Source organism: Phyllobates terribilis, unplaced genomic scaffold, assembly GCF_046119375.1.
Source record: "Phyllobates terribilis strain yellow unplaced genomic scaffold, ASM4611937v1 Scaffold_9__5_contigs__length_417890890, whole genome shotgun sequence".
Taxonomy (NCBI): Eukaryota; Metazoa; Chordata; class Amphibia; order Anura; family Dendrobatidae; genus Phyllobates; species Phyllobates terribilis.
The window spans coordinates 4436713-4463055 of record NW_027362769.1 but is presented as its reverse complement, the minus strand read 5'-3'; positions in this window follow the sequence as shown (position 1 = coordinate 4463055).

The following is a 26343-nucleotide window of genomic DNA, read 5'->3' as shown; positions in this document are numbered from 1 at the left end:
GGTACCCCTCATCCTGGTATGCATGGCACCCCATCCCTCATCCTGGTATGCATGGCACCCCATCTGTCATCCTGGTAAGCATGGTACCCCACATCCCTATTCTGGTATGCATGGTACCCCTCATCCTGGTGTACATGGCACCCCTCATCTCAATTCTGGTATGCATGGCTCCCTCATCCCCAATCCTGGTATGTATGGCCCCCTCACACCTATCCTGGTATGCATGGCACTCCTCATCCCCCAATCCTGGTATGCATGGTACCCTCATCCCTATTCTAGCATGCATGGTACCCCTCATCCTGGTATGCATGGCACCCCATCCATCATCCTGGTATGCATGGTACCCTGCATTCCTATCCTGTTATGCATGGTATCCCTCATCCCCAATGCTGGTATGAATGGCACCCCTCATTCCCAATACTGGTATGCATGGCACCCCGCACTCCCCAATCCTGGCATGCATGGCACCCCTCATCCCCAAACCTGGTATGCATGGTCCGATCACCCCAATATCCTGGTATGCATGGTACCCCTCACCCCTCAATCCTGGTATGTATAGTATCCCTCATCCCCCAATCCTGGTATGTGTGGCCCCCTCATCCCCCAATCCTGGTATGTATGGCACCCCTCATCCCTTTCACGCTACACACATGCAAAAAAATAAACACTTATACTCACCTTTCTTCCCTGTGCTCCAGCGCTGCGGTGCCCTATTCTGCCGGAGGCCGGGGGAGGACTGGCGCCGGAGTATGCGTGTGCCCATACCGCGCTGTCCGCCACCATTTTGCTGAAGACACACTGCAAATGTGTCTTCAGTAAAATGGTGCTGGATAGCGCTGTGCACATGCGCCGATTCTGACTTCCCACTCCTGCCCTGATCTACGGCGGCAACGCTCCTCCCGGTCAGGTAAGTATGTAAGTATGGCGCCGGAGATCTCGGTATGTGTTCAGTGTCTACGCTTATCGTGATCTCCGGCGCCAGTGTATGTGGCAGACTGCACAAGAGGCTCCATTCCAGTTCTGTCTGCTGCTGCTGTTACAGATATTTCTAGAAATAGCCCCAGGTATCAGGGGGCAAGGATAATTTTTTTTTTTATCTTAATCCTGATTATTTGCTTAAAAAGCAATGCAGAGAACACTGTTTTTCTGCTCCATTTGCTTGTGGCCACAGCAGAATACAGCCAGATTCTTTCCATATTACAGCGATAAAAATCCAGAAATTTTTAGTGAACGTGGAAAATATTGGCCTCCTTTTAAATTTTGTTGCAGTGTGTCAGTGAAGTTATTGACACCAGGTCACTGTGAAAAATAGAAACCTACAGGCCAGCTTTGTAAAACTGTGGTTTTTCGTCACACATATCACATATAAGTTCGCTCCAAATTCAGACATTTCTGGCCTCCATTTAAATTTTGTTGCAGTGTGTTAGTGAAGTTGTTGACATGAGGTCACTGTGAAATATAGTATCCTACCGGCCAGCTATTTAAAACTGTGGTTTTCTGTCACACGTATCACATATAAGTTTGCTCCAAATTCAGCCATCTCTGGCCTCCATGTAAATTTTGTTGCAGTGTTTCAGTGAAGTTATTGACATCAGGTCACTTTGAAAAATAGTAACCTACAGGCCAGCTATTTAAAACTGTTGTTTTCCGTCACACATATCACATATCACTGGGGTTCAAATCCAGCCATTTGTAGTGAACGTGAAAATATTGTCCTCCATTTAAAATGGGCAAGGAGCATGGCAAGGGACGGGGAAGTGGACGTGATGGTGCATGCACAGGACCAAGGCCGTGGACAAGCTGAAATTGTGCCACAACAAACACCCACATGTTGCCGCTTTACCTTCCTGTCCCAATTAATAGAGGACCGAAGAACACCACTATTGAACACAGAACAGTGTGAAAGGGTTATTGGTTGGATAGCAGATAATGCTTCCAATCACTTAGCAACCACCACCACCCTGTCTTCCACACGGTCAAGTCTCAGTAGCCATGAGTCTGGACTGCATATTCCTCACCCTGATCCTCCTTCCTCCCACCATTCCGAATGCCCAGAGACAACTGATCCCTCACTTGGCCACTCCGAAGAGCTGTTCACTTTTCCATTTATAGATTCGGGACTCGACCGGTCCACTTGAAGAGGGGCAAGAGGAGATCGCATTTAGCGATGCCCAAATATTTGAGCAGCCAAGGTCACATGAAGGCGATGGTGGGAAACTGTCACAAGAGGTGGATGATGATGAGACACATTTGCCAAAAAGTCAGGAGGAGGACCAGGGTGCGGAAGTGGAAGTTGAGGTGGTGGACGATGAAGTAACTGACCCAACCTGGCAAGGTGACATGCAGAGCGAGAACAGCAGCTCACAGGGAGAGGGAGGCATAGCACCACAACAGGCAAGAACTAGCAGTGTAGTGGTTGCAGACTGAAGGCGGGCAACCGTTCCCCGTAACATCAACAAGACAGAAGTTGCCAGTACAACTGTTAGGTCTTCCCGAGTCTGGTAGTTTTTTAAAGACTCTGCTGATAACCCCAAAAAGGCCATTTGCACCACCTCCCATGCCAGCATTAGCAGGGGTAGCAAAACTAGCAGCCTGACCACCACCAGCATGATCAGGCACATGGCAGCAAAGCACCCGAATAAGTGGGCCGAACCCCAGGGTCCAGCAACAGTGTCTGCGGGTTACACCACTGCTTGTTCCGCTGTTGTGCGTGCATGCCAGTCCCCTGTTCATGGAGCATGCCAAGATGCCTCCCGCCCTGCACCTGTCATTGAACACTATCAACTAGCACCATCAGCAATCATGTCCACATCCTTGTCCCAGCGCAGCATTCAGATGTCCCTACCCCAATCCTTGGAACGCAAGCACAAATACGCATCTAAAGCCCCACAGGCCACACTCCTAAATTCACACATTTCGCGAATGCTTGCTCTCGAAATGTTGCCTTTTAGGCTCATGGAGATGGAAGCTTTTTCCAACCTGATGGCAGCGGACGTCCCTTGGTACTCAGTCCCCAGCTGCCACTATTTCTCCCTGTGTGCCGTCCCCACATTACACAAGCACGTGTCTCACAAAATTAGCCGTGCTTTCAACAATGCAGTTACCTGAAAAGTCCACCTAACCACGGACATGTGAACAAGTGCTTGTGGGCAGGGACGGTACATCTCGCTGATGGCACACTGGAATAACATATTGGAAGCCAGGACTCAATCGGACCTTGGGACAGAACACGTCCTTCCGACGCCGTGGATTACGGGCCCAGGGTCAATCAGGGTTGACCCCACATTCTACAGTTTCTGCACGAACTCCTCTTCAGCATCCATGTCCAAAATGACCAAATCAGTCGCAAGCTGGAAGCCCTGCAGCTCTGCCTCGGCCAAGCTTCAACAGGCTGTGCTGAAGCTAATATGCTTAGGTGACAAACCACAAAACACTGAAGAGTTGTGGACAGCTCTGAAAGAGCAGGCAGATCTGTGGCTGACACCACTGACCCAACAGCCAGGCATGGTCATGTGTGACAATGGCTAGAACCTGGTGGCGGCTCTGAGGTGAGACAGGCTCACACACGTACCATGCCTGGCCCATGTGCTTAACCTCGTGGTTCAGCGGTTTCTCAAAACCTTCCCGGATCTGCTGTTTCTGCTTGTCAAAGTGCTCCGCTTGTGTGCCCATTTTAGAAAGTCAGCTACAGCTTCCGCCGCCCTTGCCATGCTTCAGCAGTATTTGCAGCTTCAGGCTTACCGACTGGTTTGTGATGTCCACACACATTGGAACTCTACATTGCAGATGTTGGGAAGGATTTGTGAGCAGAAGAGGGCAGTTGTTGACTACCAGCATAAACAAGGCTGTCGGTATTCCGGTCAGACTCCGCACATAAGACCTCAGGCGTGGACATGGATGTCAGACATCTGTACCATCCTAGGAAACTTTGAGGACTCCACCAAGATGGTGAGCGGCGATGATGCCATAATTAGCGTCTCCATCCCGCTTCTCTGTCTTCTGAAATGCTCTCTACTCTCAATTAAAGAGGATGCATTGCAGGCAGATCATGATGAGATGGAGCAAGGAACCATACAGGGTGATTAGGCACAGCCCAGACTCATCTCATCCCAACGTGGATTGGGTGACAATGAGGACATGGAAGTCTCGACTCTTTGCAGTCTGGCACTCATGGCTGAGTTTATGTTACGCTGCCTTTCCTGTGATCCAAATTTTGGGTGACAGTCATTACTGGTTGGTGAAGATTCTAGACCCACGCTACAGGGAGAATTTTATGTCTCTTATTCCCTTGCAGGACAGGCCTAATAAAATGGTGCAGTACGAGAAGGCCCTTGTTGCGGAATTATTAAAAAAATTCCCATCTGAAAACTCAGGCAGCAGAGGTCACAGTTCGTTGCACAACCAAGGAGTCCAAGTGAGAGAGCCACAAATGCAATCTAGCAGAGGCAGGGGAACACTGTCAAAGTTCTGGAGCAGTTTTCTCAGACCCTCCCATCGCACAGGCCATGAGGCACGGTGTACTCTCACAAGGAGTGCAAAGTTTCGGAAAATGGTAAGGAAGTACCTTGCCAACCGTACCAACATCCGCCGTGATTCCTCTGTGCCTTCTAATTATTGGGTATCCAAGCTGGATATGTGGCATGAACTGTCTCTCTACGCCTTGGAGATCCTTGCCAGCCCCGCCGCTAGCGTTTTGTCAGAGCGGGATTTTACTGCCGCCGGTGGAATTATAACCGATAGACGCATCCGACTGTCAACTGAAAATGTCTTATAAAAATGAAAAAGGACTGGATTGGGCCAGACTTCTTAACACCACCGAATGATAGCAGCGTAACATAAACTCAAATACAGTGTCTTTTTTTGGGGAGGTCTAACTCTATTCCCATGCACCTCTGTCTTCACACCCAGACATGAGTATACGCTTCCTGATTTTGTCTACTTGCTTTTTTCCTCCTTCTTCTTCGCATACTCATCCTCCACCACCATATCACCACCATATGTACCATATCAACATGTCTACGTCTCTTGCAAGGGGCATTGGAGTTCCTCCAAATTTTTGGCAGCCATTGCTTCACTGTATAGGCAAACATTATGGGAGACCCACTTCCTAATAATGGGAACATTGTTTTTAGGAGGCTCTCTAACCTCTCTGTCTCTTGCAAGGGGCATTGGAGTTTCTCCAAATTTTTGGCAACTGTTGCTTCACTGCATAGGCAAACACTATGGGGGACCCACTTTATAATAATGGGAACATTGTTTTTAGGAGGCTCTCTGACCTCTACGTCTCTTGCAAGGGGCATTGGAGTTCCTCCAAATTTTTGGCAGCCGTTGCTTCACTGCATAGACAAACACTATGGGAGGCCCACTTCCTAATAATGGGAAAATTGTTTTTAGGAGTCTCTCTGACCTTCACGTCTCTTGTAAGGGACATTGGAGTTCCTCCAAATTTTTGGCAGCCGTTGCTTCACTACATAGGCAAACACTATAGGAGACTCACTTCCTAATAATGGGAACATTGTTTTCGGGGGCCCACAGACCTCTGTGTCTCTTGTAAGGGGCATTGGAGTGCCTCCAAATTTTTGACAGCCATTGCAGTCACTGCATAGTCAAACAGTATGGGAGACTCTCTCCTTTCTAATGGGAATATGTCGTTACTGTCTCCCTGCTCTATGTGTCTTTAAATTGTTAATGAGGTTTTTCCTAAATTTTGTCAGCCATTGGACTCACTGCATACCCTATAACTGTATAGCACACCCGCTCCTTTGTAATGGAAATATGACATTAATGTGGCCCTGCTCTGTCTTTAAATTGTTAGTGGGGTTTTTCCCAAATTTTGGCAGCCCTTGCAATCACAGCATGGGCATTACCACTATAGGAGACCTGCTCCTTTATAATGGGAACATTTTTTTTACTGAGATCCTCCTCTATGCCTCCTTAAAGGGTTGCGTCCAAATTTTTGGCAGCCCTTGCAGTCAGTGCATACACAATAACAGTATAGGAGAGCCACTTCTTAATAATGGGAACGACAAAGCATAGTCGGCTAATGGCTCTCTAACAATAGCGAGGGCTAACTGCTAACTGCTGGCCCTTTAAGAATAGTAAGGGCAGCTTGATGGCCCTATGAAAATAGGCTTTGTGACTTTCAGAGTCCCTCCACCAAAAATGAAGCAGGATGTGTCTGATGATGTGTCACACACCAAATGGCCAGATAAGGTTGTAAAATGTTAAAATTACATTTTCCGATGAATGCATTTGTTTTAAAAAATAACATAAAAAAACAAGAAAAACAGTGGTATCTTTCTTTAGTATAAAAACCAGAGTCGCCAATGTAATCTCAATGTAATCACAGCTCCTGCACCTCCTCCTTCAATTCGGCCTCCATCTCCGAAATGACCACATCAGTCACAAGCTGAAAGCACTGCAGCACTGCCTTGGCCAAGCGGCAACAGGCTGTGCTGAAGATAACATGCTTAATGCTTAGGTGACAAACCGCCCACTGCTGCAGAGTTGTTGAAAGCTGTAACACAGCAGCCTGATCTGTGGCTCTCACCACTAAACATACAGTCAGGCATGGTCGTGTGTGACAATGGGCGGGTGACGGAGAAATGACAGCCGGAGTAGATACGGTTTCCCTCTATTCCAGTCCTTACACCAAGCTAAAGAATATGGCTGTGGTGAAATACAACTCCCACTGAGAAGCTGTTTCAAACTGTAAAACATTGGGCCCACCAGAGGATTTGATTCTGAGGGCTCACCTTGCTCCCCCGCTCAAGAGCCTCATAGCTGTAGCAAAGTTTGCACTATCATGAACTCTTCTTGATGGAGGAGCCAGGGCCCACCCGAGGACTCTCTGGTGGGACTGTCCAACCCTGACGAGAAGCAGTCTGGGCTAAGAAAAGTGTGTGGGAAAGTCCCCGGACACTCTATGGCTCCTTTTTTACTGAGGTGGAAAACCACGCAAACATGGGGAGAACATACAAAATCCTTGCAGACGTTGTCCTTGCAGGGATTTGAACCCAGGATTCCAGCGCTGCAAGGCTTCAGTGCTAACCACTGATCCAATATGCTGCCATTCACCATCTGATATCTAACCATTTTGGTTTCCTTTTTGTATGTTTTATTGTGAGTCTGTAAAAGTGGCGTAATAGCTCTGACAACGTTGTTGACAGCAGTGACCTGGGAGTCACAAATGCTTCCAGGGGTCTTCCCCATGCTGTTCCCATGTCATTTGAGCACTGTTCCCATCTATTTGGGCAATTTTTAGTCCTCCTGCAGACCGCCGGGGGGAGCCGCCGGAAAAATGCTCAAGTTTCCCATAGACTTACATTGTGCTCGTTAATCGGTCCGAGCACTCGAGCATCCCAATTTGCTCAACTCGAACAACGAGTACCCAAGCATTTTAGTGCTCGCTCATCACTAGTATTTATAGCAACAGTTAGACAATCACAATTGAAATATACAATATAGGGTAATCACAGTTGAAATATGCTATACAGGGTATATGCTGAATCCTCAGGTTCACTCTAGCTATCACAGTAGACTCTTATGGATTATTCTTATAACCTTCTAACAGGGGCTGTAATCCAGATATCATGAGAGCAACAGTACTACCTCTCCCTCCAGCATAGGCCTTAGAGGGGGTCTCCAGTACTTCCCGCTAGGCCGCAAGTTCTCTTGACAAAGTTTAACAAGGCTCATTGGGCCTCCTTCACTTCAACTTGTCCCCATCCTGTCTGTTGCTTAGCTCAAGCCAACCTCTGTACCGTATGTTAGTGCTGTAAGCAACAGCCCGGCTCACTCGCGTCTTTCGTTCGCCACAGCAAGAGTTCACTCCTGGGCGGAGTTTCCTCACGGATCTTCGGTGCTTGACCGATGACAGATGTCTCTCGGGCCCGGTGGGATGAGGGCTGAGCCTTGGCTCTTGACTGGCGTCATCTGGGTTCTGGGTCTTGACCGGCAAAGGTCTGGTGTTCAGGCATTGACTGGCGTAATCTGGGTTCCGGATCTTGTCTGGCACCACTTGGGTTCTACTTCCAAGCACACCATAACCTGCTGGCTAATGCTTCTTGCTTCGGCCTGTCACCTCAGGCTCAGCGTCTTCTCATACACACGTCCATACCGCCCCTCTACTTGTCGCTAAAAGCTTCCCGTTTTGGTGCACTAGCTTTTTATACTGGGGAACTGCATCATCAAGGTCACCTGACTTGGTGCTCCATCCAAATTTGTCCCTCCTTGAACTCTTCCTCTTCCGGTTGATTCCACTTGGAGAGGATCTGGCAGTCTTCCTGGACCAATGTCGCCCAGAGCTGGGGATTTTCATGCTTAAATGGGATGTCCACTTCTTTCACATTGATTCCCTATCCACAGGATAGGGCATCAATATATGATCGGCTGGGGTCCTGCACACAGCACCCCTGCTGCTCAGCTGTCATCAGTGTCGGCGGCAGCCGCCGTCCGGAAATCCTTGCCTGCGGTGCTTGGCCGTCAAGTTGTAGTGGCCGGCGTCTATTTCTGCACATCCACCTCCCATTCAATTGAATGGGAGGAGGATGTGCAGTACCCCGCGGCAGCTACTACAGATGGATGGTCAAGCACCGCAGGTATGGACTTTCGACATCGATAACAGCTGATCGGTGGGGCTGCTGCGTGTGTGACCCCTGCCGATCATACATTGGTGCCCTATCCCATGCATAGGGCATCAATGTGAAAGTAGTGTACAACTTCTTTAATTTCACATTCTCTTGCATTCCTCCTCCCTTTTAACTTGCCAGTCCTCGGGCAAGTAGAATCTCTGAAGGGTTGGAGCTTCCTCGTAGACAGCCCAATTTCTGCCAGAAGCTGAGTGCACTTTCGGGTCTTCTGTTTAATCTGTTTCCAAACTAATTTGTCTTGTGCTTGGGGGGGAATGTCAGCGTTGGCACATTCGGTTCTTCGTGTTTCTTCTTGCAGGGGTGCCTCTTGAACCTCCGGAGTTTCAGCCACCTGGGTTCACAGGTCGTCTCCTGGTCCATTCTCTGGCCCCTTCAAGAGCAATATGAACAACTCTTGCAGTCTCATAGGCACAACAACCCATTCTTCCTTATTAGGTCTAACTTTCCTTTTGGTGACATCAGGTGGTTTCTGCAGGGGACTTTTTTCTGAGACCGCCTCCCTTTTAGAAGAACAGAGCATATTTTGATGTCACACTCGAGTCAGAGCCTTTTTGCATTCCTCAGGCCAGACCCCATAGACTAGGTTGTCATTGTGGATCTTCCTCACTACCTGGTAGGGCTCTGCCTCCCAGCAATAGTCCACTTTGCTCTTGGGGCTTTTGGCTCGCACCAGCACATTGTCCCCTGGCTGGAGCGACCCTCCCTGCATTAGGGACCAGTCTGAATGCTCCACTTCCCAAAACTTAACTACTTGCCGCCTCATCGTCTGGAGTCGATGTCTGTGTTCTCAAACCCAGGTATTCAGAATACTCCCTGGACAAGTGTCTTCCAGATCCAACTCTGACTCTGTAATCTCTCGACCACTCCGCCCGAACAGCATAATATATGGTGTATATCCCGTAGTCATGTGAACTTGATTATTGTACACCTACACCAACTTGGAGATGAATTCTGGCCACTTCATCTTCTTGTCTATTCCAATGTTTGCAGTATTTGCAACAAGGTCCTGTTGAAGCATTCGCAGGCTCTGTTCCCAGGCTGTTGGTATGGTGTAGTTCGACACTTATCGATTCCGTAGAGGTGGTGCATGACGCGCCCCTGGGCCTGTGTCGCGCTGCGCTGCGCATGCGGGAGCTTACCCGGAGCCGGATCTGTGGAGGGTTGTAGTCTCGTGGCGGTGACCCGGTCCGTGCCCAGGGAGTCAAACTAGACGGCAGTCCATTAGTAGTAAATGGTTGATGACTACGCCACCCGTTGAGTGCAGCCAGGGGGCTGCTGCTGCAGGGCAGACCGCTGAGGCCGATGGTGGGATTGTGCAGCGTGATAGTATAACCCCCAACGGGAGGGGTATGGCCTCAGGGCAGCCGACGTGGATGATGGGGGTAGCAGGAACCACTCAGAGACGGTACGGTGTAGTTCAGGGTCTTTACTGGTAACAACAAAAGACCCTCCCGGAGTACTTGCTAGCGGATGGGGCCTGGTCAGTCCTTGAGCAGATGGGATCTCCCCTGGCCAGGCGTAGTTGTAGGCCTCCCAAACTGACTGTACTCTTCTGGCTACCTTGCTAGGAGCTGATGTAAGTAGCCCACGTCCCTGAGTGTACCGTGTGGTGCTCACCCGTATGGCCGGTGACTCGGGGCCTTCTAATGGCTTCCGCTCCACGATGGCGGTGCTGGTCCCACGCGTGTGACCGTGCCTTCGGGCTTCTGGGCCAGAGGACCTGAAATCCCCTGCCTGACGGATTCTGCTGCTGGGCAGGAATTAGTCCCCACAGCCTCGGACTCCGGGTCCGGTAAAAAGTCTTCTTAGTCAGGGCGAACTCTGCAGCTGCCAGCCCCTGACTCCTTGTAACTGCTGTTTCTTCCTATGCTGTCTCTACTTCTTCTCTTCTTCTACTCACTCACCCTGCCTCAGCCCCAGGTTTATATAGGGGAAGTTCTTCCCCTCCCAAGACTGGGCAGGAGGTGTGGCATGCACAGGATCCCTGACTAAAGGACCTCCCACCTGCTCTCAGACATAACATTACGTTACTGTGGCAACCAGACCCCTGGGGTGTCACATTCCCCCCTAGTAAAATTTAGTACTCCGGGACTAAACACATTTAGAAAACATAACAAGGCAAAACATTAATAATACAATAAGAAAACACATAAAGATGGTTACGGCGTGTCCGCAACCGGGTGCAGTCTCTGAAGAAAGCAAGGTGTCCATTTCACCAACACAGGGAGACGTAACCAGGTAGGGGTCTGTTCTACCCCGAGTCCTTTACAGTCTTTAGTCCATCCTGGGTTACGCTCCAACTATATACAAGGATTCCCGGTAAATCCACCAAGGATTCCTAAAAACAACTAGAAATACAAAATTACACACAAGCAACTATAGACAGGTAAACATTATAAAATAGCTTAAACATTTAGATCCTCCAACGTGCGGGTAATTGGCCTCTAGTGGCCCTAGTGGACCTACGGAGCTGACTGTCTGGCCCTGAACTACAGGGTGTAGGAGCTGTCAAGGGTAAACTGGGCAGCTGTCTACCGGCTCTTTGTCTCACTAGGGGTACGGCAGGCTCACTATAAGCAGAGGGTTGATTCTCCTGTTCTACTTGTGTGGAGTCTTCTGCCTCCTGGACCGGCTGTTCTTCCAGCTCTACCCGTTGCTCCGTAGGTTCTTGGGATGATGGTTGGAGGAAGGTGAGTACGGGTACCACAACTGCACCATTGACTTGAGTCCAAGACCGAGGGAAGTCCCCGAGCACGGTACTAACCATATCTTCCCTTTCTCCCACGGGTCGATGGTCTTCTTGTTCCTCTTCAGGGTTCCTCAGTTGTTCGGGACACTTCTTCAGGTGGTCCCGGGATACAATGGCTGTGGTTTCCCCTCCGTCTTTACTGATGGTACAGACCTTCGGGTTCTCGTGGCTTGAGGGCAGTACGGTGTACGGGTCCTTCTCCCACTGGTCATCCAACTTGTGGAGCCGTCTTTTCCTCTTCAAGACCTGCTCTCCGGGTACCAGGGGAACAGCGGGAGCATACTGGTTGTAAGTCTTCTCTTGTCTTTCCCTAGCCTGACAGAGACTTCGCTCCACGCTCTCCTGTACTCTCCGGTACTGCTGATGCCTCTCTGTGTCCCAGTCTGTTTCTGGTGAAGTGTCCTCAGGTGTCAGGACTCCCATTTCCAGGTCAACAGGTAACTTACCAGGTCTCGCCCTCATTAGGTAAGCCGGGGTACAGTTGGTGGAACCTACCGGGATGTGGTTGTATAGGTCCACCAGATCGGGCAACTTCTCAGGCCACAGACTGCGTTCTTCCAGGGGCAATGTTTTTAGAAGATCCATTACCACCTGGTTCATTTTTTCACAAAGTCCATTAGTTTGCGGATGGTAGGGTGTCGTCCTTATCTTCCGGCAGCCATACAGATTGCAGAATTCCTGGAAGACCTCCGCTTCAAAGGCAGGTCCCTGGTCCGTCAGCACTTGGTCCGGGTACCCGTGTGGACGGCAGAAGTGCTGCTGGAAGGCCCTAGCTGCTGTTTGAGCCGTTAAGTCCTTGACGGGGACGACAACCAAGAACCGGGAGTAATGATCCACGATGGTTAACGCGTAGACGTAGCCACTTCTGCTTGGGGTCAGTTTTACATGATCCAAGGCTACCAGTTCCAACGGTTGCCGGGTGACGATGGACTGCAGGGGAGTCTTCTGGCTGGCCCGGTCCTTCCTTCTCAGATTGCACGGGCCACAGTCTCTGCACCACTTCTCGATGGTTCCCCTCATGCCTACCCAGTGGAACCGCTCGCGCAGCAGGAACTCCAGCTTTTTCCACCCGAAGTGTCCAGCTCCGTCGTGGTATGCCTCCATCACCATGGCTGCGTCTCTTCGGGGTACCACTACTTGCCAGAGTAGTTCATGCGTCCGGGAGTTGACCATTCTGCGGCACAACTTCCCCTTGTAAAGGAATAGTCGACTCTTCTCCGCCCATAGTTGTTTGGCTTCCTCCGGAGCGTCTGGTTCAAGGCGAGCCTCCGGCCGAGTCAGCATCTCCTTCACCAGTCGGACGGCAGGGTCGCTGTCTTGCGTTTCCGCCCAGTTGTAGTGGGGTAAGGGGTTCAACGTAGCAGCCTGCTTACCCCTTACCCGGTGGGAATACTGGATAGTCCCATGACGGTGGAACGCAGGGAGTTCAACTTCTTCCAGTCCCTCCGGATCTTCTCCTTCGTCCGGCAGGTTGGGCATCCTGGACAGGGCGTCCGCGTTAGTATTGGAGCGTCCTGCCCGGTATTTGATTGTGAACTCGTAGTTGGACAGACGGGCCATCCACCTCTGCTCCAGGGCACCGAGTCTTGCCGTGTCCAGGTGTGTCAACGGGTTGTTATCCGTGTATACGGTGAACCGGGAAGAAGCGAGGTAATGCCTAAAGCGCTCGGTGACTGCCCATACCACGGCCAGGAACTCTAGCTTAAATGAGCTGTAATTTTCGGGGTTCCTTTCGGTGGGTCGCAGTTTTCGGCTGGCATAGGAGATTACTCGTTCTCTCCCCTGCTGAATCTGGGACAGTACGGCTCCTAGCCCGATGTTACTGGCGTCGGTGTAGAGGATGAAGGGCTGGCTATAGTCCGGGTACGCCAAGATTTCATCCCCCGTGAGGGCCATCTTCAGCTGGCGGAAGGACTCTTCTTCTAGCTTTTCCCATTTGAAGGGCGGCTTCTGGTTCTTGGCCTTCCGGGACTGGCCTATCAGGAGGTCCTGCATAGGTGCTGCCTTTTTGGTGAAACCGGGAATAAACCTTCGGTAGTAGCCTACCAACCCTAGGAACTGCCGCACTTCTTTTACGCTGGAGGGGCTTGGCCATCCCTTAATTGCGGTGATCTTATCGGGGTCGGGAGCCACTCCGTCAGCGCTCACCACGTGTCCCAGGTATTGCACCTTTGGTTTCAGGAGGTGACACTTGGAGGGTTTCACCTTTAGGCCGTAACTCGCCAGAGCTTCGAACACCTCCGCCAGGTGTTTCAGGTGGTCCTCATAAGTTTTGGAGTATACGATGACATCGTCCAGGTACAACAGGACCGTCTCGAAGTTTCTGTGGCCCAGACAGCACTCCATTAATCGTTGGAAGGTTCCTGGGGCGTTGCAGAGTCCGAACGGCATGCAGGTGAACTCGCTAAGTCCCATCGGGGTGGTGAATGCGGTCTTCTCCCGGTCCGCCTCTGCTACAGGAACCTGCCAGTACCCGCTAGTGAGATCCAAGGTAGAGAAGAAGTTAGCAGATCTTAAAGCAGCCAATGACTCCTCTATCCTTGGTAAGGGGTACGCATCCTTGTGTGTGATACGGTTGATTTTCCGGTAATCTACACACATCCTCATGGTGTTGTCTTTCTTTTTGACTAAAACTAGTGGGGCTGCCCAGGGGCTACAGCTATCCCGGATTACCCCAGCCTCCTTCATGTCTCTAAGCATCCCCTTGGCGTGTTGGTAATGTGCAGGGGGTACGGGTCGATACCTCTCTTTTATGGGAGGATGATCTCCCGTGGGGATGCGGTGTTCTACCCCCTTGACTCGCCCGAAGTCTAACGGGTGTTTACTAAACACTCTCTCATACTCTTGAACCACCCGATAGACTCCTTGTTTCTGATGTGAGGGAGTGGAGTCAGTACCCAGATGTAGTTGCTGACACCAGTCCTCCATGTCTTTCTTAGAGCCGTTACCTTCCTCCGGGTGAGATGGAGGCAAGGGTTCCACAGATTGTATAGAATTTTGATTAATGGTATATAATTTGGCTAGCGTGGCATACCGGGGCAGGTACACTTCCCTCTCCCCGATATTTATTATGCGAACGGGCACCCTCCCATGGCGTACATTGACCACCCCCCGTGCTGTCAAAATGGTGGGCCTACTGTCTGAGTAAACTGGTTCTACCATTGCCTGGTAATCTCTACCTCTCAGACCAATAGCTGCCCGGCACCAAATCATCATTTCACTTTTTGGGGGCATGGCAATAGGAAAAGGGTCACACATTCTTACGCTACCAATCTCACCGCCGGAGAGTTCCACTTGTTGCCGTTGCATCAGTGCCCGGATCTCTTTCTGGAGCACCCGCTGCTCGCCGGAGCTGGCGTTCTTGGCAACCTGCTGTAAAAGGAAAATCACCTCTGCAAGACAATTTTCAATTACGTTAGTTCCTAGAGTTATTTTTGGGTGACTCTCATGTTTATCAATATCTACAATGATCAGTCCCTGTGCGGCCAGTTCGACTCTACCGATTTTGAGGGTCACCTCTTTAAATCCGATCTGTGGCACGGGCTGGCCATTGCTGGCGATGATACTCAAGTCGTCGTCAGGGTAGCGGGTAATATCCGAGTCATTCCAGTACTGCTTGAAGAGCACGTACGGGATGGTGGTGACCTGTGACCCGGTATCCAGTAGGGCACTCATGGGAATGCCATCCAGTACCACAGGCAAGACTGGACGTCCTCCCACATATCTGTCGCGCCAGTTCGATGGGCCTGGTGATCTTTTTCCTGGGGGTTGGCCCTCTACCCCAGGTTGTGCCCGTTTAAAGAACAGTACCTTTCCATATGTCCGGGTTGATTGCAGCGGCGGCAGATGGGTCGTCCGTCCTCGCTGTATCGGTCACTGGGTCTTCCTCTGGCCGGTGGGGTCCTCCTTGGTCGACGCCACGGGATGTCCTCCGGTCCGGATGCCAGCTGGATCTTCCCTGGGGTGGAAACCTGTAAAGACTGCACAGTTCGGGTTAGCGCAGCAACGCTCTTAACTAGCTCTTGGACCTGATGGTGTAGGTCTGGAGCCGGGTCATTGTCCAAAGCCTGCGCATGAGCTCCCACAGGCCCTGTCGACAAGGGCACCGCCTCCTGGTGGTAAGTGATAGCTGGGCGCCTGTGGGTCACAACGCCACCCGGTGCTGGTTCTCGGAGCACCCGGATAGCTCTATCCTTGAACTGTGCAAAGTCCAGATGGGGATCCTGTAAGGCCATTGCCCGCAACTGGGTTCGGTGGGCATTGCAATATAAACCCTCTATAAATTGTTCAGTCAACAGCCTGTCCTCGTTTCCCACCCCATCAGGGTCGGTCTGCTTTATGGCCCTCAGGGCCTCTTGTAGGTTTAGTGCATAGTCCCTTATACTCTCATGCGCTCGCTGCTTGCACCCGTAGAATCTAAGCTTGATCTCGGCTGAGGTGCGGGTATCGAAGGTGTCCCTCAGCCGGGTTAGTATCTCTTCGACAGTCCTCCTCCCAGGTGGCCAAGATTTTACTTCTCTTTTGGCTGCCCCGGTTAGTTGGGCCACCAGGATGCTCACTTTTTGCTCTTCTGTGAGGGGGTACACCTGGAAGAGGCTATCCAGCTTTTCTCTAAAGTCATGCAGGGTATGTGACTCCCCTGAGTACTGGGGTAGCCAAGCTGCTCCCGGGATATAGGGCATGGTGAAGGGCATAACTGCAGCAGCGGTAGCGCTGGCGGGGGTTGAGGCAGTGAAGCTCTCCTCCGTATCCGACATCTTCCTCCCCCCTAGTGGACCGTGGCCTACCTTGCGATGATCCTCTTCCGTAGGCCGCGGCTCCGCAGTGGATCGTCAGGGTTGAGGACCTTCCGTCGCGCTCCTGTGACGTCGGCGTCTGCTGGGCTCCTTCCAGGACCTTACGCAACGTCCGGACGTGAGGCGGGGCTTCAGTTCTCGCGCGCTTTCGGAGTCCACGCCCCTCTTCTTCCCGCGCGGCGTCCTCAAGATGGCGTCCAATGGCGGGAAAACTCCACGGATGGCGGGAAGAAGGTCGAAGATGGCGCCGGATGGCGGGAAACCTCCACGGATAGCGGGAATCTTCACCACTGGTAAGTTTGAACAGTCTTTGCTTTTCAGGCACGCAGTACCCGGTGGTTGCGGGCACGAAATCCTGCCGACTACGCCAAAGTTGACGCGCCCCTGGGCCTGTGTCGCGCTGCGCTGCGCATGCGGGAGCTTACCCGGAGCCGGATCTGTGGAGGGTTGTAGTCTCGTGGCGGTGACCCGGTCCGTGCCCAGGGAGTCAAACTAGACGGCAGTCCATTAGTAGTAAATGGTTGATGACTACGCCACCCGTTGAGTGCAGCCAGGGGGCTGCTGCTGCAGGGCAGACCGCTGAGGCCGATGGTGGGATTGTGCAGCGTGATAGTATAACCCCCAACGGGAGGGGTATGGCCTCAGGGCAGCCGACGTGGATGATGGGGGTAGCAGGAACCACTCAGAGACGGTACGGTGTAGTTCAGGGTCTTTACTGGTAACAACAAAAGACCCTCCCGGAGTACTTGCTAGCGGATGGGGCCTGGTCAGTCCTTGAGCAGATGGGATCTCCCCTGGCCAGGCGTAGTTGTAGGCCTCCCAAACTGACTGTACTCTTCTGGCTACCTTGCTAGGAGCTGATGTAAGTAGCCCACGTCCCTGAGTGTACCGTGTGGTGCTCACCCGTATGGCCGGTGACTCGGGGCCTTCTAATGGCTTCCGCTCCACGATGGCGGTGCTGGTCCCACGCGTGTGACCGTGCCTTCGGGCTTCTGGGCCAGAGGACCTGAAATCCCCTGCCTGACGGATTCTGCTGCTGGGCAGGAATTAGTCCCCACAGCCTCGGACTCCGGGTCCGGTAAAAAGTCTTCTTAGTCAGGGCGAACTCTGCAGCTGCCAGCCCCTGACTCCTTGTAACTGCTGTTTCTTCCTATGCTGTCTCTACTTCTTCTCTTCTTCTACTCACTCACCCTGCCTCAGCCCCAGGTTTATATAGGGGAAGTTCTTCCCCTCCCAAGACTGGGCAGGAGGTGTGGCATGCACAGGATCCCTGACTAAAGGACCTCCCACCTGCTCTCAGACATAACATTACGTTACTGTGGCAACCAGACCCCTGGGGTGCCACATGCACCTCTTCCATTACTCTTCTCTGGAAGCAGGCTCATTGTTTTGAATGAATTCTCTTTGGACACCCATATACAAAAATGAAGTCCCGACAGATGGCTCTAGCCTCCGTCTCCTTTGTCTGGTGCCGAGTTGAGGTCACCACCTCAAACTTAGTGAAGTGGTTTGTCATCATAAAGCAATATTCGTAGCCATTGTGGAAAATCCTGATCATCAGGTAGTCGATCATCAACACCTCCAAGGGCACGGAGGTCCAAATAGCTTGGATAGGGGCCTTTGCCCTGAAGGCTTGGTCTGCTCCAACTGGCGACATCTTTAGCAGGCCTCTTCGACCACCTGTCATAGTTGAGGCCAATATACCAGCCGCTGCAACCATTGGAAGGTCTTCTCAGTACCAAAGCGGGTACCCTTCTCATAAAACTTCTTTGTCTATGCTTACCACCATCCCTTCCGGGACCACCACTTGCCATATGATGCCAAATTCTAGAGACAATTGGAACTTATGATATAGTAACCCATCTTTTATGAAGAGACTCTCCCACTGGCCCAGGGTGTTTGCAGGTAGAGTGGTCCTTGCCTTATGGTCGAGTTTTTGTCCCAGAGTGACTCATTTTCTCAGCTCCGCTAATTTGGATTGCTGCAGGTGCAACCACTCATCTCTGGGATGGCCCAGAAGCTGGGTGGGTTTGGGTTCTTCACTGGACTCTTGGGCAGCTACTACGACCACGGAAAGCTGCTTGACATCTGGGATTTCATCGCCTTTGAGTACTTGGTCTGTATCGCTCTTCGGACCCGCTTCTGTGACCCAGGACAGAGCGTTTGCATGCATGTTCTCCGATTTGGACTGATAGGAGATCTTATACCTATAATTGGACATTGTCATGACCCATCTCTGCTCCAATGCACCCAGCTTCTCATTTTCTAGTTGGGCAACGGGATTGTTATCAGTTCGCAAGTATATTTCCGACCCTGACAAGTATTATGCAAACTTTTCTGTCATAGCGTGAACCAGCGCAAGCAACTCCAGCTTGAAAGAACTGTAATTGCCCAGGTTATTTTTGGATTCCTTCAACAACTGACTGGCATACGTGATCACGCTTTTGCTTCCCTTTTGCACCTGGGCCACCACTGCCCCTAGTCCATACAGGCTTCCATTAGTATACAGCAAAATGGGTTGGGAGAAATTAGTGTAGGCAAAGTTGGGGGCAACCGTCAATACCTGTCACGCAAGGTGTGGGAAAGACTTAGTGCAACACAAAGGGGAGAGGGAAAGGGAGCCCAGACTCTAAGGAAAGGGGGGAAGTGGTTGATCTAGCATCATCCTGTCTCCCCTAACATCCCTTTATTGGCACTTAATCAATCACCAAACACGTACCTTGCCCTGTCTTTCCCTGGTGTTTGGCTCAGGCTAGGAAAGGGAGGAGATGAGCATTAGTCGATCTCCACTAAACACTATAGACAACAAGGAAGGACAAACAGGGGTAAATAGCTTAGCTTTAGATGACTCCAGACAAATGCACAAACGTCCTCAAGCTCCAGAGAGGACAAAGTACTGCTCTTGCTAAAGCCTTCACAAGTAGTAATGAATATCACCGGCACCTCCCTCTAGAACACACCAGGTATTTATACACCCAGGACAGGGAGTTAATTAGCCAGGGGGAGGTAGCCGCTGGGTCCTAGAGACAGCCTCTAAGAAGATATCTGTAATGCCAAACGTAGAGATCTTCTGCAACCAATTGCAGGGCGACTGTCTGTCACTTCTGACACACCCGTGACAATACCATCTTCAAAGTCTGGAAAGCATCTTCTTGCCTGGAGTCCCATTGGATTGGCTGTCACTTGGATACACCTGTGATTTACTTTAGCAACTCATTGAGCGGTGCCACAATTTTGGCAAAGCTTTTTGATAAATCTTCATTAATAACCGGCCAGTCCCAGGAACGCTGTCAGCTCTCAGGGTGGTAGGAATGAGCTTTTGCACTGCGACCACTTTGTGCTGGAAACTATGTGCCCCAGATATTCAATTTCCCTCTGACACAAGTGGCACTTCGAAAGTTTGACCTTTAGCCCATGCCTGAGAAGCCGCTTCAACACCTACACCAACAGGATGAGATGGTCTTCAAAGGTGGTTGAGTATATTATTTTGCCATTAAGATATCTCAGGGTCACTTCAAAGTTCATATCTCCAAGGCACTTTTCCATCAAGGACTGAAATATTCCTGGTACATTCGTCAGCCCGGAGGGCATCACGTTAAATTTGAGGAGGCCCATTGGTAGAATGAAAGTAGTCTTCAGCCGATCCTCTGCAGCTACAGGAATCTGACAGTAGCCACTGGTCAGATCAAGAGTCGAGATGTACTTGGCCTTTCTCAAGGCGGACAGTGATTCCTTGATCCTGGGTAGAAGGTAAGAGTCCTGCATGGTGCAGGCATTCAGCTATTGGTAATCTACATAAAACCTCAGCGACTCATCCATCTTTTGAACTATCACAATAGATGCAGCCCAGGGGCTTTGGCTCTCCTGTATGACTCCATTACGCAGCATATGTGACAGCAGTTTCTTCACTCCCTGGAAAATTTGAGGTGAGATTTGCCGATATCTCTCTCAGATGGGGGCTGTAGTCCCCATGGGGATCTGGTGTTGCTTGGACTGGGTGCACCCAAAGTCGTATTCGGGTTGAGCAAAAACTCCTTGATAGCGCTGTAACAAATGTTCTCCCTGATCCACTTGTCTTGGGGAGAATTCTGTGAGGTTTGCCTTCACTTGTTCTTTAGATGGCGGCCGGCTCGTGCCTCACCCCTATCCCCCTGGGCATTAAGGGACACTGAGAAAGTCCATGAGACTCCCTTCACAAGTGTTAATTCTATTGCATTGGTCTTTGTGATATTTTCTGGCATCACTTATACTTGAGCTATATCTTTCCGGGGAGTTAACTGTAAGTGTTATGATCTGCAAACAAGTACTAAGGAAAGAAGGGGAAAGCTTTCCCTACAGTAAGACTAAGCTTAATCCCTACGATGTAGCGCGTTGCCTGTTCCTAGAGAACAGACCCTCCTTAGTCCTGGCTAGTCTGAATGAAGACCTATAGAATAAAGGGAAGGGGTCCCTAAAAGAACTAAGGGATGGAAAAAATGGGACACCTCCTGAACTGAGAAGTTTGTTGCAGAACACAAAAGATAAACTGACAAAAAGGTACTAGAGGTCCCAGAAGGACCAAGCGAACTGAGAGATATAGGCACCGAAGCACCTGGCTAGCAAAACAATCAAACAACACTGAAGTCCAGCACAGCCAAAGAGGCAGTTCTGGAATATAAAGGCAGATGGTCACGTGACCGCAAAACACAAGATGGAAAAAACAAACAGGAGGGTTCTAACAGTAAGCTCACTCAGCTCAGATTGATGCATTGATGCAGTGCAACAGCACACGTCCTTGCTGCACGTTGGCTAAGGTGCGGGCAACCAGCAGTCCTGGGAGCGCTTTGTCACCTTTCTTATGTGACATTCAGCAACTAGTAGAAGTGACACAAGCACATGAGACAGGAAGTGTTTTGGCAGAGCCCAAGGGGGATTGTGGGGTAGTTGTTTACTGTCTGGCTGGAGCCAAAGAGAAAGGTAGTGTGTGTGTTCTGTATCTCACAGAAGCGCCCCTGCAAGTGAAAATAATTCAGGTCATGAGTGAAGCTAAGCACAGGTCAGGTAGAGTTCGTGAACTAGCAGTGCAGAGTATTGTCAGGCAGAAAGATAAGGACTGGAAGAAATGGTGTCACAGGGATCATCTCCCTCAGCAAACCCTCCCCCCTCCTCCATCTCACTGTGCTGTAAAGAATGTTGTGTTCATTAATGTGCCTTAGCATTAGTACTGTGCTGTCCTGTACTACTGGGAAGACTGTGAACTGCTGTTCTGCTAACTGTACTGTTTGTAACTGGAGCCTGTTGCTCATAAGAGTTAACGTGCACTGGCTGTGCGGCTTCTTATTAAATGCTACTGTTCTACTGTTTATGAGGACTCTTGTCAAGTGTGTCTGGTTAGCAAGTGAAACAACCTACATGTCTGTGCCTGAGGGTCAATACCCCTATGTGCCTGAAAGAAGCTGCAGCATATGGTCTATGGTCACCCTGAGTCACTGTTCCCCCAGGATTCCAAAGAATTCATGTAACCTGTCTCGCCCCTATCTAAACCTAGTGGCGTACGTGTAACATTGGTGGCCAGTAAGGGGAATCCTGAGAGGGAATTAGCGTGTAAAGGGAGAAGAGAAAAATTGTCTGGAAAAACACAGCAGCACAGCACCTCAACTCAACTCTGCTACACCAGTTAAAGGGGACCAGCCTTAAAGAAAATTCACTAGCAGCAATGGATGTGGAAATACAAATGGACAAAATTAGTGAGCTGCTTCCTCAGTTAACTTGTGAGGAATTGAGAACAGTAGCAGAACATATAAAGATGTCAGAAGAACAGATTTCTAAAGCGCACAACCGCAGGAAACTGCTAGCTGCCATTAATGCAAAAATGGATGAGCTGGGGGAGAAAGAAGCTGAAGATGTCATGGGGACATTCCTCCAGGAGCTAACACAGTTTCTAACCAGGTTGAAGTTGGAGGATGGAGGGACGGCACCAATTACCAAAGGCGGGAATCTCCGTCCGCAGACAGAACTACAGGAATTGAAAGAACAATTCAAGGCCCTAACAACAGCCCTGCAGGAGTCAACTACAACCTCTGAACGGGTGATAGACTCAGACAGGACCTTTAACCTGCTAGAGTTAGATAAATCAGGGAGACAGTCCTCTCTAACACCACAAATCACCATAAGGAAAGAATTCAAGATCCTGGGACAGATTGGAGAGTGTGAACAGAAAGAGAGTTCTTATAGGAACTTGTTGCACCAGATCGATGCAGGCTTACAGAAAAGCTACCAGCCAGATGAGATCATTGAGGGGGTGGTGAAAGCGATCATCCCAGGACTGAACCTCCGTAGTATGCTAGAAATGAAAAGTCAATTGACCTTGCAACAGCTGAAGGTGAATTTAAGGCTGTGTGCCCACAATGCGTTTTTGGTGCATTTTTTGCAGCGCGTAAATGCTCCAGAAAAGCATTGCATACCTTATCCCATGATTTCCTATGACATTCTCCAAGTTCTGTGCACATGGTCCGTATTTTTTCTGCGCAGATTTTACTCGCAGAAAAAATACGGACATGACCAATTCTTGTGCGCTTCTGCATGCGTATTTGCCTATACAATGCATTGGAAAAACGCATGGCAAATACGCATCAAATACGCGGCAAAAACTCATGAAAAAAACGCATGCATTTTTCTGCCAAGGAGATGTAAAAATGCTCAGGAAAATTTCTGCTTCATTTCTGCATCGTGGGCACTAAGCCTAAAAGTAAAGAAGAGAGTACTTCAGAATTGTTCCACCAACTCATTAACCTCTAAGAGAAAAATAATGAATCACCCCAAAGTTTCTTGTTCAGAGCAATTGAACTGAAGGATGGACTGTTCTTTGCTTCCAGAGATGTAGAAGCGGAATAGAAGTTTGATGCTGGACTAGTCCATAAGAAGTTCTTGAGATCATTGGGAATGGGATTAATCAGCAAAGATATCAAGTTGCAGCTGAAACAGTACTTAGAAGATCCTGGCATTTTGGATGAAGTCCTAATTGAAAAAATGAATGAGGCAGCTAGTTTGGAGTCAGAGAGCAAACAGACATTAAAGGCTCTGCTCCTAAAATCACCGAAATGAGTCAGCTGAAGCTTGAGACCCCCAGTGGCCAGTCCCAAGATCATCATAGAGACCCTCCAGTGCCACCTCCGAGAGGGAACCTTAAATAACCAACAAAAGAGAGGCCTGCCAGCGCTGACTGGGAGGAAGTAATAGGAGAACTGCGAGCTGAGTTGATTGAAGTGAAAAAGTTGATTCGTTCCAGGCCAGAACAGGTATCCCTCAGAACCAGGAGTAGGTTCCAAAACAGAAGATACCCGGCTTCTGAAGTGTGCCGTTCATCAAATCAGAGTACGGTGTGTGTCCACTGTTTAAGATGTGGTGAGGAAGAACATTATGCCAAGGAATGCCAATGGTCATGGTCATTTGGGTTAAAAAACAGGAGGTTACGAGTGCGGGGCGACTGGCAACCATGACACAGAGGAGGCCCCAGAAGCAAAACCAAATCTTACCAAACCCCAGAACTGCGTATGAGGTAAAACGGCTGTGTCAGTACTATCCCCAAGTCTGTTCCCATCTACAACAGCTGCAAGGGAGACAGGGGCATCAGTTACTTAATGCCCAGTGCGGAGATCAAACAATGTACTTCTGGAAGGAGGATTCCTCAGTCAGTAAAGAGAGCCTCATCAGCCTAATCGGTGAAAGGTGCTTTATGCAGTGCCAGCTAAATGGACTCCTGGTAAAAGCACTGTGGGACATAGAAGCCCAAGTGAGCCTTTTAAATGAAGAATGGAGAAGGCACTACCTGTCATACACTTGCCTTCGGTCACTAAAAGAGCTCTTGGGACCAGTGGAACTCCACAGCAAAGCTGTCAACCAGACTGAAATCCTTGACTTTCCAATTCAGGGCCACAAAGAACAGCAAAATCATCAAGCTTTTGGTACCTTTTCTCGTGACCAGTGATCAGAACGTGGCAGCGGATCCTATCCTGGGTTATAAAGTAATCAGTGAGGTCATCACGAAACACAAGACATGGGCGTTGGGGGTAGATGTAATCGCCACATCGCTCGCCATAGCCAACGCCAAGGCGAAAAACGTGATTCATAGAGTAAAGAAAGCACAGAATACAATGGACCTAAAAGAAGCCAAGGTAGGCTTGCGCCCAACCATCATCCCTCCAAACCTAATGGTGGGGGTGAGGTGTGGAGTCCAGGTAGAACTGTGAAGAAAAGTCCAGAAAAGACTGTTCATGCCAAAAGACTCCTCAGAACTTCCGGAAGGCCTAGTTCAAGGTGAGACTGTGCTTACGATTCCTACTGGTGGGTTTGCTCGAGTGACAGTACAGGTGATGAATACTACAAAACACGAAATTAGACTGGATCCAAAGACTGTGTTAGGTCACATCAAAACCATTAAAATGGTATATCCAGCCAGTGTGAGAGCAGCCCAGGGGTCTACAGTGAATTCAGTCTCCCCACCAAGGAACAGGAGTTGGCCAGGGGAGGAAATTGCATGACCCACCTCAGAGTCCTGGGATCCCCCAGTACCCCTGGAACACTTGTGTGCTGAGGATCGAGTGGTAGTAAAATAGATGCTGAGAGAAGAGTGTCATGCATTCTCCAAAGATGACTCCTCTGATATAGGCTGTATACCATTGTTGCAATTGAAAATCAATTTGAAAGACACGACCCCAGTAACCATGTTACATGTCTGTGCCAAAACCATTACACCGTGAAGTGAAAGAGTATTTACAAGACCTAATCAACAGAGGTTGGGTCCAAAAGTCGAAGTCGTCTTATTCCTCTCCTATTGTCTGTGTTAGGAAGAAAGACGGTACGTTGAGACTCTGTGGTGTTTACCGAGAACTAAACCGTAAGTCAGTACCTGATCGACACCCGATACCAAAGATCCAAGATCTGCTGGATAGCCCATCAGGAAGCACCTTGTTCTCTGTCCTCGATCAGAGTAAGGCATACCAGTAAGGGTTTGTCGGAAGAGTCCAGTGGACCCTTGACAGCATTCATCACACCGTGAGGATTATATGAGTGGATCTTCATACCGTTTGGGCTCCAGCAGAATTCCAGAGGAGCATGGAGACATGATTAGAAGGATTGAGGGACGAGATCTGCCAGCCGTACTTGGATGACAATGTGGTACACAGCAAAACCTTCAGGGAGCATGTTGAACATGTGAGGTCCGTATTACAATGGTATCAACACCACGGAGTTAAGTTGACCCCAAAGAATTGTGAACTGTTCAAAAGTCAAGTCCGATTTCTAGGGAAAATTGTGTCCGGAGAAGGATATACCATGGACCCAGCAGAAATTACTCCATTACTGGCCTTAAAAGACAAGCGGCCGTACACCGTCGGGGAGTTGAGGCAGATACTAGGATTCATCTCCTACTATTGTATTTACATTCGGAACTTCTCCAGGATTGCCACCCCACTATACCTCCTCTTGGGGAGGGGGTCGACAGAGATAAAAACACCTATGGAGAAAAAGAAAAACACGGGTAGGACCGGGCTTAAAAGAAACAAAGCTAACAGCACATTCTCTGGACAGCAGACCACCAGGAGGTATTGGAAGAACTAGTAGACTACCTGGTAAAACCACCCATCTTGGGATATCTTGATTTCAATTTACCATTTGTTGTTCATTGTGACACTTCTCAAGTTGGACTGGGAGCTGCCCTGTATCAACATCAAGATGGAAATTTGAGAGTCATCGGTTATGGTTCTAGAACATTGACAGATGCCGAGAAGAATTACCATCTGCATTCTTGAAAATTGAAGTTCCTGGCATTGAAATGGGCTATCTATGAATGATTTAGAGATTGTCTCTACTACAGCAAAGAGTTTGAGGTATACACTATCTAATGCAGTGGCTTGCGGCATTACTAGAATGTCCAGGGGGTGTGCTCTAGCTGACCATTTACCTCCCCCTCAGTTGACTGATCACGTGACTGTGACATCATCACTGGTCCTGTGTGTACAAAATGATATATAAACCCTGGTAGTTTTGAAACAGGGAGAGAAAGAGTGGCCTGGTGAGGCCTAGAAAGAGAGGCCTGGTGAAGCCTGGAAGGCAGAGGCTGTATCCCCCTGTGTTTAGGATATCAGTAGCCTTGGAGGGCGAGAGGCCT